This window comes from Ruditapes philippinarum, unplaced genomic scaffold (assembly GCF_026571515.1).
Source record: "Ruditapes philippinarum isolate M1 unplaced genomic scaffold, ASM2657151v2 ctg1734_1_1_1_1, whole genome shotgun sequence".
NCBI classification, from domain to species: Eukaryota; Metazoa; Mollusca; class Bivalvia; order Venerida; family Veneridae; genus Ruditapes; species Ruditapes philippinarum.
In genome coordinates, this window is record NW_026853883.1 from 310,401 (window position 1) to 326,594 (window position 16,194).

A 16,194-nucleotide genomic window follows, 5' to 3' on the forward strand; every position below is an offset into this window, starting at 1 on the left:
ATATTTGATATAAAGTTTTGCGTAAAATTCTATTGGCCGAGGCTGATTTTTCGCATAAAGTTTCATATTTATGAAATTGTACTGCATGAATGTAAGTTGTTAGATATGTCAAACCTATATGATTGTACTTGTATAACACTAAATTACTAGGAAATGAGTAATATATAATATATGTTTAATGTGATAAGATTTTTTACTGTTTGAGATGAGTTTCTTTATAATGATTTTATCAGTAGGAAGGGCAGCGGTCAGAATATGTGATTAAATCGTTGTTTCACAGGTACTAGAGGCAGGTGGTCAATGGTATGAGGGATTTATTCACAGAGGATAGGAATCGAAACGTATGTTCTTCATGTATGATTACAGCTGGGACATGACTCCAGTTACCTCACCGAAAAGTTTTGTACTACTACCTGACTACTACCTACTTGGTGAATTGGAGCAGATTTGAATTCTTTCAACAGTTCAAGGTAAGCTGTTATATAGAAAAACGCCACACTAATTGCATTTTTACTACAGAAGGTCAGTGGTTCTACTCCGGCCCGCACTTATATATGAAATACTTTTGCTGTGTGTCCACGGAATATCTTATTTTCGTAAGTTGCGAGCTGAAAATTCCGAATTTCACAGTCTGATCAGGATCCATGCTGTTCGCTTACAAACCCTATAACAAGTAGAGAAACTGATAGCGAGCAGCATGGATCCTGATCAGACTGCGCGGATGCGCAGGCTGGTCTGGATCCATGCTGGTCGCAAACCCATTATGTTGGTTTTGTAATGACGCGGCTCATAAAATTACTTACAAATTTGCTAGAACTCGTACAATTATGATCTTACACGTGCATCATATTTTCTTACATGTATATCACATTTAGAGAATGTCTGAACGATTGTCAGTGGAGTTGCTTAGGAAAATATTAATTGCAATCAAGTTATATAACATATATATTAATCAATGGATTGCAAACTCCCATGGATCTTTATTAAACATGCTTTCCGTAAAACAAAATAAAAATTCGACATATGTGTTTCATGCCACTGATAAGACTTGATTTTGGGAAAAAACTTTGTTAAAAATGTATGTAAAACAAGACACTCCGGAAAGAATATGTTTGAAATAAATCAATGCTTAACAAATTGTAATTGATATATTTAGAAACATTTGAAAAGGCTTCTTATAAAATTCACTATTTTCAGCTCGCAATAATTGAATGGGATACAAATCGTTGACACAATCTTACCGTGTAAGTTGTGATGAAAGATGAAGGCGATTTTTGATGGTGTTGTTGGTGATGGTGGTAATGGTGGTGGCGGTGTTGGTAGTGGTGATGATGATGGTGGTGAGGATGATGGTGGTGGTTGTGGTGGTAGTGGTAGTGGTACAACTACTGCAGGGTGTGTGGATGTTTACGGCGGTGGTCTTGATAATTTGTTGTTAGAAGGTAAGTGAAAAAATTATTTTATATAAAAACTGTTCTGATACAGACAGTAGCTTGCATAGATATTAAGGCAAACAGTTCTATTTACTTCTTAATCTTTAGTTACAAATCTGTTTTCATAATTTTATATAATATCTGAATGTACTTTAGTTTCAAAAATTAAAAAAATAATGATTATTATTGATATACTTTGTTTTGTGGCTGACATAGATTGTTACTACAATTTCTGCCAAGGGTTGTTATGAGGCCAACAGTTGCATAGCAAAATTTTAAGAGGCGCTTGTGTAAGTAGTTTTCACTCCGGATCACGGCAGTAAGCCACAATTGATTAATCAGAGCACAGTTCAGTCACCACATAGTTTCTGGGCATGCTTATCAAAGGGTTTACAAGTACCAGTTGCCTTTACTTTTGCAAGGAACTGATAACTTCTGTTCATGCAAAAATAGAATGGCCGTAGATCAACCACATCGAAACTGACCTGCACAGTCTGGAAATCGAACCCGATTCACAGTCCAACGCCCTACCTATTCAGCTAACCGGACGGCACAACAGTTTTATTTTTGAAAAATTCTAAAAACTGTAATGATAGCTTTAAAAAGGTAAAGAAATTTTTGCGTAACACTTGCGCTTTTAAAGAGACTTGATACATTCTTATTTAGATAAGCAAGCTAAAAAGTTAATGTTTATGTTTAATTTGTAAGTGCATTCTCTTACGGTCTCAACCCGGTACGGAATTAGACCGAGCCTGTTGTAGACTAGAAAGTAGCTCTTTAAAATTTTGAAGTGGCCAAATCTAAGTCATCTCTAGTTAGAGTTGTCATAATTTAAGTGTATTTATTGCATGTGTATAGTTTTTGTGTGTTATATGATGACTTTAAAAGTTGTTTTTTTTTTGTGTATTCTCCAGGAACTCATTTGTTGGCGGAAGGATTAAATATGTACCACCCACCAGCAGTCAGGAGTTTTTAAAGTGGTGAATTTAAACTGTTTTACAACAGAATGAAGATTTCTGAAAGAAGTAGATGGCTAACCTATTATATTTTGGGCCTCATTTGACTTAGGTAGTGTTGATGTTTAAAGTTGAAGACAGTATATAATTCATCAAGAACAGTGGAATCCAGAATTAAGCCTCAAATGTGACTGATTTACTTTAAATCAAAGAATACGAAAATTCACAAGGTAAAAATCATAATCAGTAAGTTTTATTGCAATATTGAAAGAAAAAGTTATGAAAAAAGCACATTTAATTGTGATTACTTGTATTTTAACCCAAAATTTTATGCTCTCATGAAAATAAATGGAGTTTATATTACAATTTTAAAGCAATACGGGCTTATTCTTTCATAAAAATAACTAAATGACATTAGCCGGTAACATTAAACTTTATTCGAAGAAAATCCATTGACAAAATCAAAAGATATGACAGAATATTTGATATAAAGTTTTGCGTAAAATTCTATTGGCCGAGGCTGATTTTTCGCATGAAGTTTCATATTTAAGAAATTGTACTGCATGAATGTAAGTTGTTAGACATGTCAAACCTATATGATTGTACTTGTATAACACTAAATTACTAGGAAATGAGTATTAATTTTGGCTTAACTTAAATTTTGGATTCATTTAGGTCTCAACCCGGTACGGAATTAGACCGAACCTATTGTAGTCTAGAAAGTAGTTCTTTAAAATTTTGAAGTGGCCAAATCTAAGTCATCTCTAGTTAGATTGGTAATAATTTAAGTGTATTTATTGCATGTGTGTAGTTTTTGTGTCATATGATGACTTTAAAAGTTGTTTTTTGTGTATTCTTCAGGAACTCATTTGTTGGCGGAAGGATTAAATATGTACCACCAACCAGCAGTCAGGAGTTTTTAAAGTGGTGAATTTAAACTGTTTTACAACAGAATGAAGATTTCTGAAAGAAGTAGATGGCTAACCTATTATATTTTGGGCCTCATTTGACTTAGATAGTGTTGATGTTTAAAGTTGAAGACAGTATATAATTCATCAAGAACAGTGGAATCCAGAATTAAGCCTCAAATGTGACTGATTTACTATAGATCAAAGAATACGAAAATTCACAAGGTAAAAATCATAATCAGTAAGTTTTATTGCAATATTGAAAGAAAAAGTTATGAAAAAAGCACATTTAATCGTGATTACTTGTATTTTATACCAAAATTTCATGCTCTCATTAAAATAAATGGAGTTTATATTACAATTTTAAAGCAATACGGGCTTATTCTTTCATAAAAATAACTAAATGACATTAGCCGGTAACATTTAACTTTATTCGAAGAAAATCCATTGACAAAATCAAAAGATATGACAGAATATTTGATATAAATTTAGCCTAAAATTCTATTGGCCGAGGCTGATTTTTCGCATGAAGTTTCATATTTAAGACATTGTACTGCATGAATGTAATTTGTTAGACATGTCAAACCTATATGATTGTACTTGTATAACACTAAATTACTAGGAAATGAGTATTAGTTTTGGCTTAACTTAAATTTTTTCTCAACCCGGTACGGAATTAGACCAAACCTATTGTAGTCTAGAAAGTAGTTCTTTAAAATTTTGAAGTGGCCAAATCTAAGTCATCTCTAGTTAGATTGATAATAATTTAAGTGTATTTATTGCATGTGTGTAGTTTTTGTGTGTTATATGATGACTTTAAAAGTTGTTTTTTGTGTATTCTTCAGAAACTCATTTGTTGGCGGAAGGGTTAAATATGTACCACCAACCAGCAGTCAGGAGTTTTTAAAGTGGTGAATTTAAACTGTTTTACAACAGAATGAAGATTTCTGAAAGAAGTAGATGGCTAACCTATTATCTTTTGGGCTTCATTTGACTTAGATAGTGTTGATGTTTAAGTTGAAGACAGTATATAATTCATCAAGAACAGTGGAATCCAGAATTAAGCCTCAAATGTGACTGATTTACTATAGAACAAAGAATACGAAAATTCACAAGGCCGACACCTTACAGATTGTTATTGTGGTCAACTTAAAAAGGTAAGGGTAATTTTCGTTTTTCATCAGTTTGGTAATTTTCAGATTTTAACCTTTATTACGAATTTAGTTTCAGGACAGTCGAAAATACTGTGAAGAGAAACATTTTTCCACATATGCTGCACGTATTATGGCAGTTGAATTAAAACACCATTACTGTTGAAAGCTATTTCAGTTTGAAAAAAATGGCTTAAATTTATACTGTCTATATCAAATAACAAAATATCTATACATATCAATACGTACGTATGAGAGTGTAAAAGTTGCGCATGTGCAAACAAATATTTTATTCAGATTATGAACAAGAAACCGTGAATTCTGTTCATTTTGATTTTGGTGTTGTTTTTGTTGTTACAATTGCACTTCATTGTTACTTTGGAATGTGGCTTTGGTTGATTTTGATAGGGTTGTATTTGGTTGGCTTTGTTTTATTGTTCTTGTTGCTGTTTTGTTTATTTTGACTGCTTTGTTCTATTATTTGTCTAGATTTGTTTGTTTTCGTTTGTTCTTGTTGTTGTTTCATATAATGTTGTTGCGTTTTACGAGGGTTGTACATGTATTGGTACATGATGTCATAGATGGTTTATTCATGGTTTTTGTAAGTTCATGTATTCAACTCATAGTAATTGTTTTGTATCTTTTTACATGTATATATTACTTTATGTATATATACAATATACGCGTATTTGGAAATACGAATTTGTGTCTATATAAGTGATTGGCACTGATGCATTTAAAAAAAAAATTGTCATTTACAGTGCCACCTCTGTACAGCGGCCTACTGCAGAGCTATACCATACCATTTAAACAACATTGGACCAAACCTTTGTAGAGCAACGCCTATCAACAACAGCCAGAATCTGTGTCTCCCAAAAGGTTGTTAATATGACGAGGTTTTACTGTATCCAGTAATTTTAATTGTAAACTCATGTTTTATAAACTTTTATTTTATGTTATCGTAATAACCTTGGATGTTTCAGGAGAAGAAGATCCATGATCGTATGAATGTTTCACAGCTTACTAGAACTTTGCTGAATGGAAATGTTTGCAGTTTTCAAGAGAAATATTGTTTTATTGACAATGTATTAGATTTATCGAAATGTTTAATATATGGTTTTTTTTATTGATTATGTTGACTGATAAAATATTTCTTTTAGTAAGGATGAATGACCTTGTACCACCAGCGAACAGGATGCCATTGCATTAATGACCTTGACCTTGAGTATAATCATATCAGAAGACAGTCAGAGGATATACAATACAGGAATTGGGTATACAATACACGGAATTGGGTATACAATACACGGAATTGGGTATACAATAAATGGAAGTGGGTATACAATACACGAAGCTTAAATTAATGTACAAAAATTCATTTAAGGCAAGAGCGTGACCTCTAAATTGTGTGCAAGTCATATGTATGGTAAGCAAACCAAAATCCTATGTGATTTATAACAAGTTCAAGAATGATCTGCAATATTTAATGCCGTTATAATGACATGGTTTATATTTTCCTAATTTTGATACTACCAGTTTTAACTTAGATTATTTATGAGGACGATATTTGGTGGTGTAAGCTAAATTGCAACGGTTTCCTACTTTATTTAACTAAAGTATCGAGAATTTAATGTGATAGGCTTCTTAAAAAACAAATGTGATTCCGTGTTTAAGATAATGAATATTTATTAACTTAACATTACATTTTACCATAATGAAAATGCAGCAATTTGAACATGTAAATGATAGTTGTTTCACAGGTAGCAAGTTGTTAATGGTGCGGGATTTGTTTGGAAAAGACAATACATTAATGATGTGGCTCAGTTACCTACCCTGAAGTTTGGTTTTATGAAAGTTGACCGGGTAGATTTTGTCCTTCAAGGTAAGCTTAGTATTGAAGAAAACTACACTCATACTATCGTTCAACTAAAACAAAAACAAAAAAGCATTTCTGCGGAATGCTTTCGCAAGCTTCTATTGCCGTATTTATCATTTATATGGGAGGAAGCATTATTTAAAGAACACACAGATCCTTACTAAAGGATTATCCATCTAGCTAAGTATTCCGTCACTTGCGCATAAAAAAATATTACTGGTTTGTTATCTCGTTAAAGTGGACTTTCCGCCAACATAAGACCAAAAACGTGTTTATAGCGGCGTTATATGTATAAACAAACCAGCTAAGTCAGTGATTCTACTCAGGTCCGCACTTGTGCCTGGACTTATGCATAGACGGGCACCCGACGTTACACCTAAAAGTCGCCAAGTTGTTTACTTTGTCACATCATAGACTAGTCAGGATTGTAACTAAAGTACTTATCGTACTACAGTATGTACTTACGTCTTTTAAATAATTATGACTGAGTTCAAATATTACAAGTATTAAAACTTAAGTTTTCTGGAGAGCCTTCGTATTTTAAATAAGAAGCTGTAAGGAAATGTGATTAATAGTTGGTTTACAGGTAGTCAATGATATGGGATTGGTTGCAGTGGCGTAGAAAAGAAATGTATGTACTTCAGTTACGATAACTGCTAGGATGACCCCAGTTACCTCCCTTGAAGTGATGTACTATTATGGACAAGAGCATTTTTTCGTCTTCCAAGGTAAGCTTTAATACAGAAGAAAACTACAATCGCTGCATTTTCAACGAAGACAAACATTAATATTACAGATTGTTTTCCACAATCTCCTATTGCCGTAATAAGATAATTTGGAAGACAGAATATTTTAGGATCAACAGATCCTTACCGCTACGTTAGGAAGGTCGGTGGTTCTACTCTAGGCCGCACTTGTGCTTGAAATAATGCAAGAAGAGACACGTGATTTTGAGCATGATAACAAATTGAATAAATGAATGGAAGAAATAAACATCAAGCAAATTTTCAAAGTAACTACTATTTGTAATAAAAAGTGTTTAAAAAAATGATTAAAATCATGATATAAAGTTACAAACGAATGCAACGTTAACGTTTTAACATTTGTTAATTTTTTCAAAAGTTACTTTGTTCCTGTAAAATAATATTATATCATAGACTATTTGTCAGACGGCCTTTTGTTTACAAAAATGAATAGTCAATAGTTAGAACATGTAATAAATAGTTGTTTCACAGGTAGCAGGTGGTCAGTGATATGGGTTCTGGCGGAGGAGAGGTAGCTCAATGCAAACCGCAACTTCTCGGCCCTTTCCGTCAGTCTTCGGGATAATTATGAATAATCGTCGAGCTGTTCCGATTGGCGAAATGTACGTCTGCTGTGGTGTGATTCCAGTTACCTCCCTTGAAAATCTGTTGGGGAATAATTATGTGATTGGAGCTGATATTTTATCGTTCAAGGTAAACTTTAGTATAAAATAGAGATAATCATTGCATTTTCCCTCACGAAAGTTTGGTGGTTCCACCTAGGTCCGAACTTGTGCCTGAAATAGTGTACATGAGTGACGCTTAATGTTTACCATTAAATCTAGAAGTCGCCATGTACTGTCGGCGTGATTTAAAACAAAAAAAACAACTTGAAAATAATTATTAATTGGTCAGTCGTAGAAGTAAAATATTATACATTACTATTGTCAAACCATTTTTCATAACATTAAAATGTTTTGATTCATGAAAATAGAAATAATATGGAACAAATTGTACGTTCATTTATAAAATATTTCTTTTCACTAAAGCTTAAATGGCGTTCCGGAAAAATTGTAAGTACAATGTACTGTAAATAAACAAATTAAACATTGAAATTAAATGAAAGTTTATACTCAAGTTCCCACTTGTGCCTGAAATAGTGTCTGGAGTAGCACTAGATGTTTCCTCTACCATTAAATCATTAATTAAGTCGTCATATGACATTAATAGCGTCGGTGCGAATTAACACACAAACTGTGAAACAAAATACAAAATTATAGCATGAAAAATTGAAAATAATTGAAATAAATCAGTCAAAGAAGTAAATTATTTTAAAATAATATACCGAGCAATGTTTTGAAATCAATATTTTTAAATACGTTAAAGTATGCACATTTAAAAAAAAGGTTAAATATAACAAATGGCACTGTCAGTGATAAAATATTTCTTCCACATTTTTTTTTGATGAAACGTATTTTTGCTACGTAATCCTTAATGACATGCCGGAAATCTGTATATTATATAAAATGAACAAGTAAATGAAGATACGATTTTCAGGATAACTTTTTTACAATGTAAAATCAAAGCTATTTAAGACTACAACATTCAATGATTAACAAAGGAAAATAGATAAATGAATAATTCAATTGAGCCGTGTCATGACAAAACCAACATAATGGATTTGCGACCAGCATGGATCAAGACCAGCCTGCGCATCCGCGCAGTCTGATAAGGATCCAGACTGTTCGCTTAATAACCCTATATCAAATAGAGAAATTGACAGCGATTAGTATGGATCCTGATCAGACTGCGGGGATGCGCAGGCTGGTCTGGATCCATGCTGGTCGCAAACCCATTATGTTGGTTTTGTCATGACGCGGCTCATATGTATTTAGGTACTGCAAGTATTCAACATCTAGTTATTTATAACGTTAATTTCAGATCAATGTCGAAGTAACAAGAGATCATGGCAAGACCAGCATTGGTGATCTACGACACATAGATAGAATCCCTGTGAAACTGAAACAGATTTATGTTTAAGGTAATGCTAATTAAAACAATTCCTTTTAATGCATTTGTACATATATGTATTTTACCCTAAATCTGCTGATTTGGAGTCATGGAATTGCCAGTCTTTGACATTGGGACAGCCCATTCAAAGTAAAAATGATTTCAATATCAAAATTCAAAAAAGAGCATATACTGCATTCCAAGAGATAAAAATGGTAAAGGAGCTCCAATGAGGTACCAAAGCCTAAAAACACAAACTTTGAAAATCTTACACCAAGCACTTAAAAAAAGAAGAAAAAATATATAAAGAAAATATTCAGAAAACATATCCAAAATGAAACTGAAATCTATCAATATTTAGTGCTATCCTTAGCCCGTTTTGAGTAAAAAACATTTTATAGTTTTTCATTTTTTGGACATTTTGCACATTGATATTTTTTTAAACGTCATTGAGTTATTTGAAATTTTGTACACTAGTTATTAGTAAAGACCTACATCAAATGGTTTTAAATCTTCAGAATATGTTTCCTGTCCCGTGATATCAAAATATTTCAGTGGAGTCCCTTTAAACCGTCCCTTGAACCATTTGTGATTCTACTTGAATAAACATTGTATTTTTACATAGTAAAAATGTGTACCAATTTAATAATGAAAATTAAATGAAATATTTTGGCGTCTAAACGATGAAGCTGTGGACTTGTATGATGATTAATATAGAAGTTTTATGTGGTCATTGTTATGTGCAGTGAATTGTTATCCTTTACCGGAACATGGTATTGCCATGGCGTTGTCCGTCTTTCCGTCCGTACATAGAAATAGCTGAAAATTGGCAGGGTTGTTTACCTGAATAGCAAGGAAATTGTTTTGTTCAAAATTGACATTAAAGCTAATGAAGGCATGGTGAATCTGTAATGTCACCATAATTAACAGAAGTATCGGTTGTCAACATCAATTTAATCACCAACTATAATCACCATCATTAGTCTTCATCATCAACTTAAGTCGCCATCATCAATCATCATCATCATCAATCATCATCCTCAACTATGATCATCATCAATCACCATCCTCAAATATAATTATCATCAATCATCATCAACTATAATAATCATCAATCATCATCATCAACTATAATTATCATCAATCATTTTCATCAACTATTGTCATCATCAACTATCATTATCATCATCAATCATCATCTTCATCAACAACTATTATTATCATCAATCATTATCATTAACTTTTGTCATCATCAACTATAATTATCATCATCAATCATCTTTATCAACTATATTTATCGTTATCAATCATCGTCCTCAACTATAATTATCATCAATCATCATCATCATCATCTTTAATAATCATCAATAATTATCATCAACTATATTTTTCATCATCATCAACTATTATTATCATCAATCATCGTCACCAACTATAATTATCATCATCAATCATCATCACCATCATCATCAACTATAATTATCATCAATCATTATCATCAACTATTGTCATCACCAACTATAATTATCATCATCAGTCATCTTCATCAACTATTATTATTATAATCAATCAATCATCTTTATCAACTATATTTATCATCATCATTCATCGTCATCAACTATAATTATCATCATCAATTATCATCATCAACAACTATAATTACCATCAATCATTATCATCTTCAACTATTATCATAATCAATCAATCATATTTATCAACTATATTTACCATCATCAATCATCATCTATAATTATCATCATCAATGATCATCATCATCAACTATAATTATCATCATCAGTCTACATCATCATCTACATTCATAATCATCAAACATCATCATCACCTATAATCATTATAATAATTAATTATTGTTTTAAACCATCATCAACACCATCATCAAGCAGTATCATCATCCTTTTTATCATCATTAACAGCTATAATTATCATCATCAATAATATTCATCAACTATTATTATCATAATCAATCATCTTCATCAACTTTATTTATCATCATCAACCATTTTTATGCTCTATAAAGGAGGGCATATAGTCGCCACCTTGTCCGTCTGTCTGTCCGTCTGTTATCTTGTCCGGAGCCTAACTTGAAAACCCTTGGAAATGATTTGTTTAAACTTCACACAGTGGTAGAGGGTATTGAGGGGGAGTGCAGTGTCAAAGAACCATAACTCTATTTTGACCGGTTTTTGAATTATCTCCCCTTTTAGAAAAGTCTTGTTCGGGACATCACTCTAAAACTATAAGAGATATCAACATAAAACTTTGTAGGTAAATAGCTCTCAATGGGTATATGTGCAGTGCATAAGAATTGTAACTTTTTTTGTCTAATTTTGGAGTTATTGCCCTTTTTTAATTTTAATACTTTGAACTTTGTCCGGAACATAACTCTTAGATTATAGGAGATATCAACATGAAACATTGTAGGTAGATAGATCTCATTGCGTAGAAGTACAGTGCAAAAGAACCAGAACTCTGTTAAGCCTCGTTTTTGAGTAACCTCCCATTTTAGAAAAATCTTGTCCAGGACATAGCTGTAAAACTGTAAAAGGTACCAACATGAAACTTTGTAGGTAGATATATCTCAATAGGTAGATGTGCAGTGCATAAGAATCATAACTCTGCCTTGCCAAATTTTGAAGTTATTGCCCTTTGTTCATTTTTACATTTTAAACTTTGTCGGAACATAACTTGGAAACCATAAGAGGTGCCAACAAGAAACTTTGAAGGTGGATAGATCGCATTGATTAGAAGTGTAGTGCAAAGAACGTTAACTCTGCCTTGCCTTATTTTGAAATTATTGCATTTTGAACTTTTTCCAGGGACATAACTCTGACACTAAAAAAGGTGTACTTTCCTGTGTCCAAAACCTATTCGGGGAGCATCACCCGGTTCAAACCGGGCTCTTGTCAACTAAAATTATCTTCATCAATCATCATGATCAAGTATAATTATCATAATCAATCATCTTCATCAACTAAAATTATCCTCATCAATCATCATGATCAAGTATAATTATCCTCATCAATCACCATGATCAAGTATAATTATCATAATCAATCATCTTCATCAACTATATTTATCATCATCAATCACCATGTTCAAGTATAATTATCATAATCAATCATTTTCATCAACTAAAATTATCCTCATCAATCATCATGATCAAGTATAATTATCAGCATCAGTCATCGTCATTAACTATCATTATCTTCATCAAACATCTTCATCAACTATAATTGTCATCATGAATCATCACTCATCAGCTAATAACCATGATCACCAACAATTTATCACCGTATCAATCATTATCAACAACAATGATCATCTTCAAAGTCATCATCGTCCACTATCAGCATCATTATCAATCGACACCATCAATTAATAATCATCATAAGACATCATTATCATCTTTAATCACAATCATAATTACCAGCTTCTACTTTAATCACTTTAATCACCATCATCAATTATCATCATCAACTATTAGCACCATTATCATCATCGTTATAATAACAATCATCAATAATCGTCAGTGTTAATTGATATTATCAGTCATCAGCTATAATCACGATCATCAATACCAACTACAATCACATCATCAGTCATCATCATCAGCTTTAAACGCCATCAAACGTCATCACCATCATCGTTAAACGGCATCATCAGTCATCCTTATCAGCTTTAAACGCCATCATCACACGTCATCACCATCAGCTTTAAACGCCATCATCAGTCATCATCATCAGCTTTAAACGCCATCATCAAACGTCATCACCATCAGCTTTAAACGCCATCATCAATCATCATCATCATCAGTTTTAAACGGCATCATCAGTCATCCTTATCAGCTTTAAACGCCATCATCAATCATCATCATCATCAGCTTTAAACGCCATCATCAAACGTCATCATCATCAGCTTTAAACGCCATCATCAGTCATCACCATCAGCTTTAAACGCCATCATCAAACGTCATCACCATCAGCTTTAAACGCCATCATCAAACGTCATCATCATCAGCTTTAAACGCCATCATCAGTCATCACCATCAGCTTTTAAACGCCATCATCAAACGTCATCACCATCAGCTTTAAACGCCATCATCAAACGTCATCATCATCAGCTTTAAACGCCATCATCAAACGTCATCACCATCAGCTTTAAACGCCATCATCAAACGTCATCATCATCAGCTTTAAACGCCATCATCAGTCACACCATCAGCTTTAAACGCCATCATCAAACGTCATCACCATCAGCTTTAAACGCCATCATCAGTCGTCATCATCATCAGCTTTAAACGCCATCATCAAACGTCATCATCATCAGCTTTAAACGCCATCATCAGTCATCATCATCAGCTTTAAACGCCATCATCAGTCATCATCATCAGCTTTAAACGCCATCATCAATCATCATCATCATCAGCTTTAAACGCCATCATCAAACGTCATCATCATCAGCTTTAAACGCCATCATCAGTCATCACCATCAGCTTTAAACGCCATCATCAAACGTCATCATCATCAGCTTTAAACGCCATCATCAAACGTCATCATCATCAGCTTTAAACGCCATCATCAAACGTCATCATCATCAGCTTTAAACGCCATCATCAAACATCATCATCAGCTTTAAACGCCATCATCATCATCATCATCAGCTTTAATCTACATCATCAAACATCATCATCAGCTTTAACCGCCATCATCAAACGTTATCATCAGCTTTAACAACCATCATCAAACGTCATCATCATCAGCTTTAAACGCCGTCATCAGTCATCACCATCAGCTTTAAACGCCATCATCAAAACGTCATCACCATCAGCTTTAAACGCCATCATCAAAACGTCATCACCATCAGCTTTAAACGCCATCATCAAACGTCATCATCATCAGCTTTAAACGCCATCATCAAACGTCATCACCATCAGCTTTAAACGCCATCATCAAACGTCATCACCATCAGCTTTAAACGCCATCATCAAACGTCATCATCATTAGCTTTAAAACGCCATCATCAAACGTCATCACCATCAGCTTTAAACGCCATCATCAAACGTCATCATCATCAGCTTTAAACGCCATCATCAGTCATCACCATCAGCTTTAAACGCCATCATCAAACGTCATCATCATCAGCTTTAAACGCCATCATCAGTCATCACCATCAGTTTTAAACGCCATCATCAAACGTCATCACCATCAGCTTTAAACGCCATCATCAAACGTCATCATCATCAGCTTTAAACGCCATCATCAGTCATCACCATCAGCTTTAATCGTCATCATCATCAGCTTTAAACGCCATCATCAAACGTCATCATCATCAGCTTTAACTGCCATCATCATCATCATCATCAGCTTTAATCTACATCATCAAACATCATCATCAGCTTTAACCGCCATCATCAAACGTTCATCATCAGCTTTAACCGCCATCATCAAACGTCATCATCATCAGCTTTAAACGCCATCATCATCAGCTTTAAACTCCATCATCAAACGTCATCATCAGCTTTAAACGCCATCATCAAACGTCATCATCATCAGCTTTAAACGCCATCATCAAACGTCATCATCAGCTTTAAACGCCATCATCAAAACGTCATCATCATCAGCTTTAAACGCCATCATCAGTCATCATCATCATCAGCTTTAAACGCCATCATCAAACGTCATCATCATCAGCTTTAAACGCCATCATCAAACGTCATCACAATCAGCTTTAAACGCCATCATCAAACGTCATCATCATCAGCTTTAAACGCCATCATCAAACGTCATCACCATCAGCTTTTTAAACGCCATCATCATCATCATCAGCTTTAAACGCCATCATCAAACGTCATCATCAGCTTTAAACGCCATCATCAAACGTCATCATCAGCTTTAAACGCCATCATCAAACGTCATCATCAGCTTTAAACGCCATCATCAGTCATCATCATCATTAGCTTTAAACGCCATCATCAGTCATCATCATCATTAGCTTTAAACGCCATCATCAAACGTCATCATCATCAGCTTTAAACGCCATCATCAAACGTCATCACCATCAGCTTTAAACGCCATCATCAAACATCATCATCATCAGCTTTAAACGCCATCATCAGTCATCATCATCAGCTTTAAACGCCATCATCTGTCATCACCATCAGCTTTAAACGCCATCATCAAACGTCATCACCATCAGCTTTAAACGCCATCATCAGTCATCACCATCAGCTTTAAACGCTATCATCAAACGTCATCATCATCAACTTTAAACGCCATCATCAAACGTCATCACCATCAGCTTTAAACGCCATCATCAGTCATCACCATCAGCTTTAAACGCCATCAACCGTCATCATCATCAGCTTTAAAACGCCATCATCAAACGTCATCATCAGCTTTAAACGCCATCATCAAACGTCATCATCATCAGCTTTAAACGCCATCATCAAACGTCATCATCAGCTTTAACCGCCATCATCAAATCATCATCATCAGCTTTAACCTGCCATCATCAAACGTCATCATCAGCTTTAACCGCCATCATCAAACGTCATCATCAGCTTTAACCGCCATCATCAATCATCATCATCAGCTTTAACCGCCATCATCAATCATCATCATCAGCTTTAACCGCCATCATCAATCATCATCATCAGCTTTAACCGCCATCATCAATCATCATCATCAGCTTTAAACGCCATCATCATCAGCTTTAAACGCCAATTATCATCATCATCATCATCAGCTTAGAAAACGCCATCATCAGTCATCACCATCAGCTTTTAAACGCCATCATCAGTCATCACCATCAGCCTTTAATCGTCATCATCATCAGCTTTAAACGCCATCATCAAAACGTCATCATCATCAGCTTTAAAACGCCATCATCATCATCATCATCATCAGCTTTAAACGCCATCATCAAACGTCATCATCATCAGCCTTTAACCGCCATCATCAATCATCATCATCAGCTTTAACCGCCATCATCAAACATCATCATCAGCTTTAACCGCCATCATCAAACATCATCATCAGCTTTAACCGCCATCATCAATCATCATCATCAGCTTTAACCACCATCATCAAACATCATC

General features: G+C 34.0%; 1 long non-coding RNA gene across 1 annotated transcript; it reads left to right on the top strand.

Annotated features, from left to right (window-relative positions):
• Positions 1–285: 285 nt before the first annotated feature.
• On the top strand, positions 286–10,001 carry LOC132738245 (uncharacterized). The gene is made up of 6 exons (XR_009626845.1): positions 286–470; positions 1,198–1,442; positions 4,429–6,330; positions 6,900–7,052; positions 7,560–7,781; positions 9,009–10,001. It is a non-coding gene; the product is annotated as an uncharacterized LOC132738245 (long non-coding RNA).
• Positions 10,002–16,194: the final 6,193 nt, after the last annotated feature.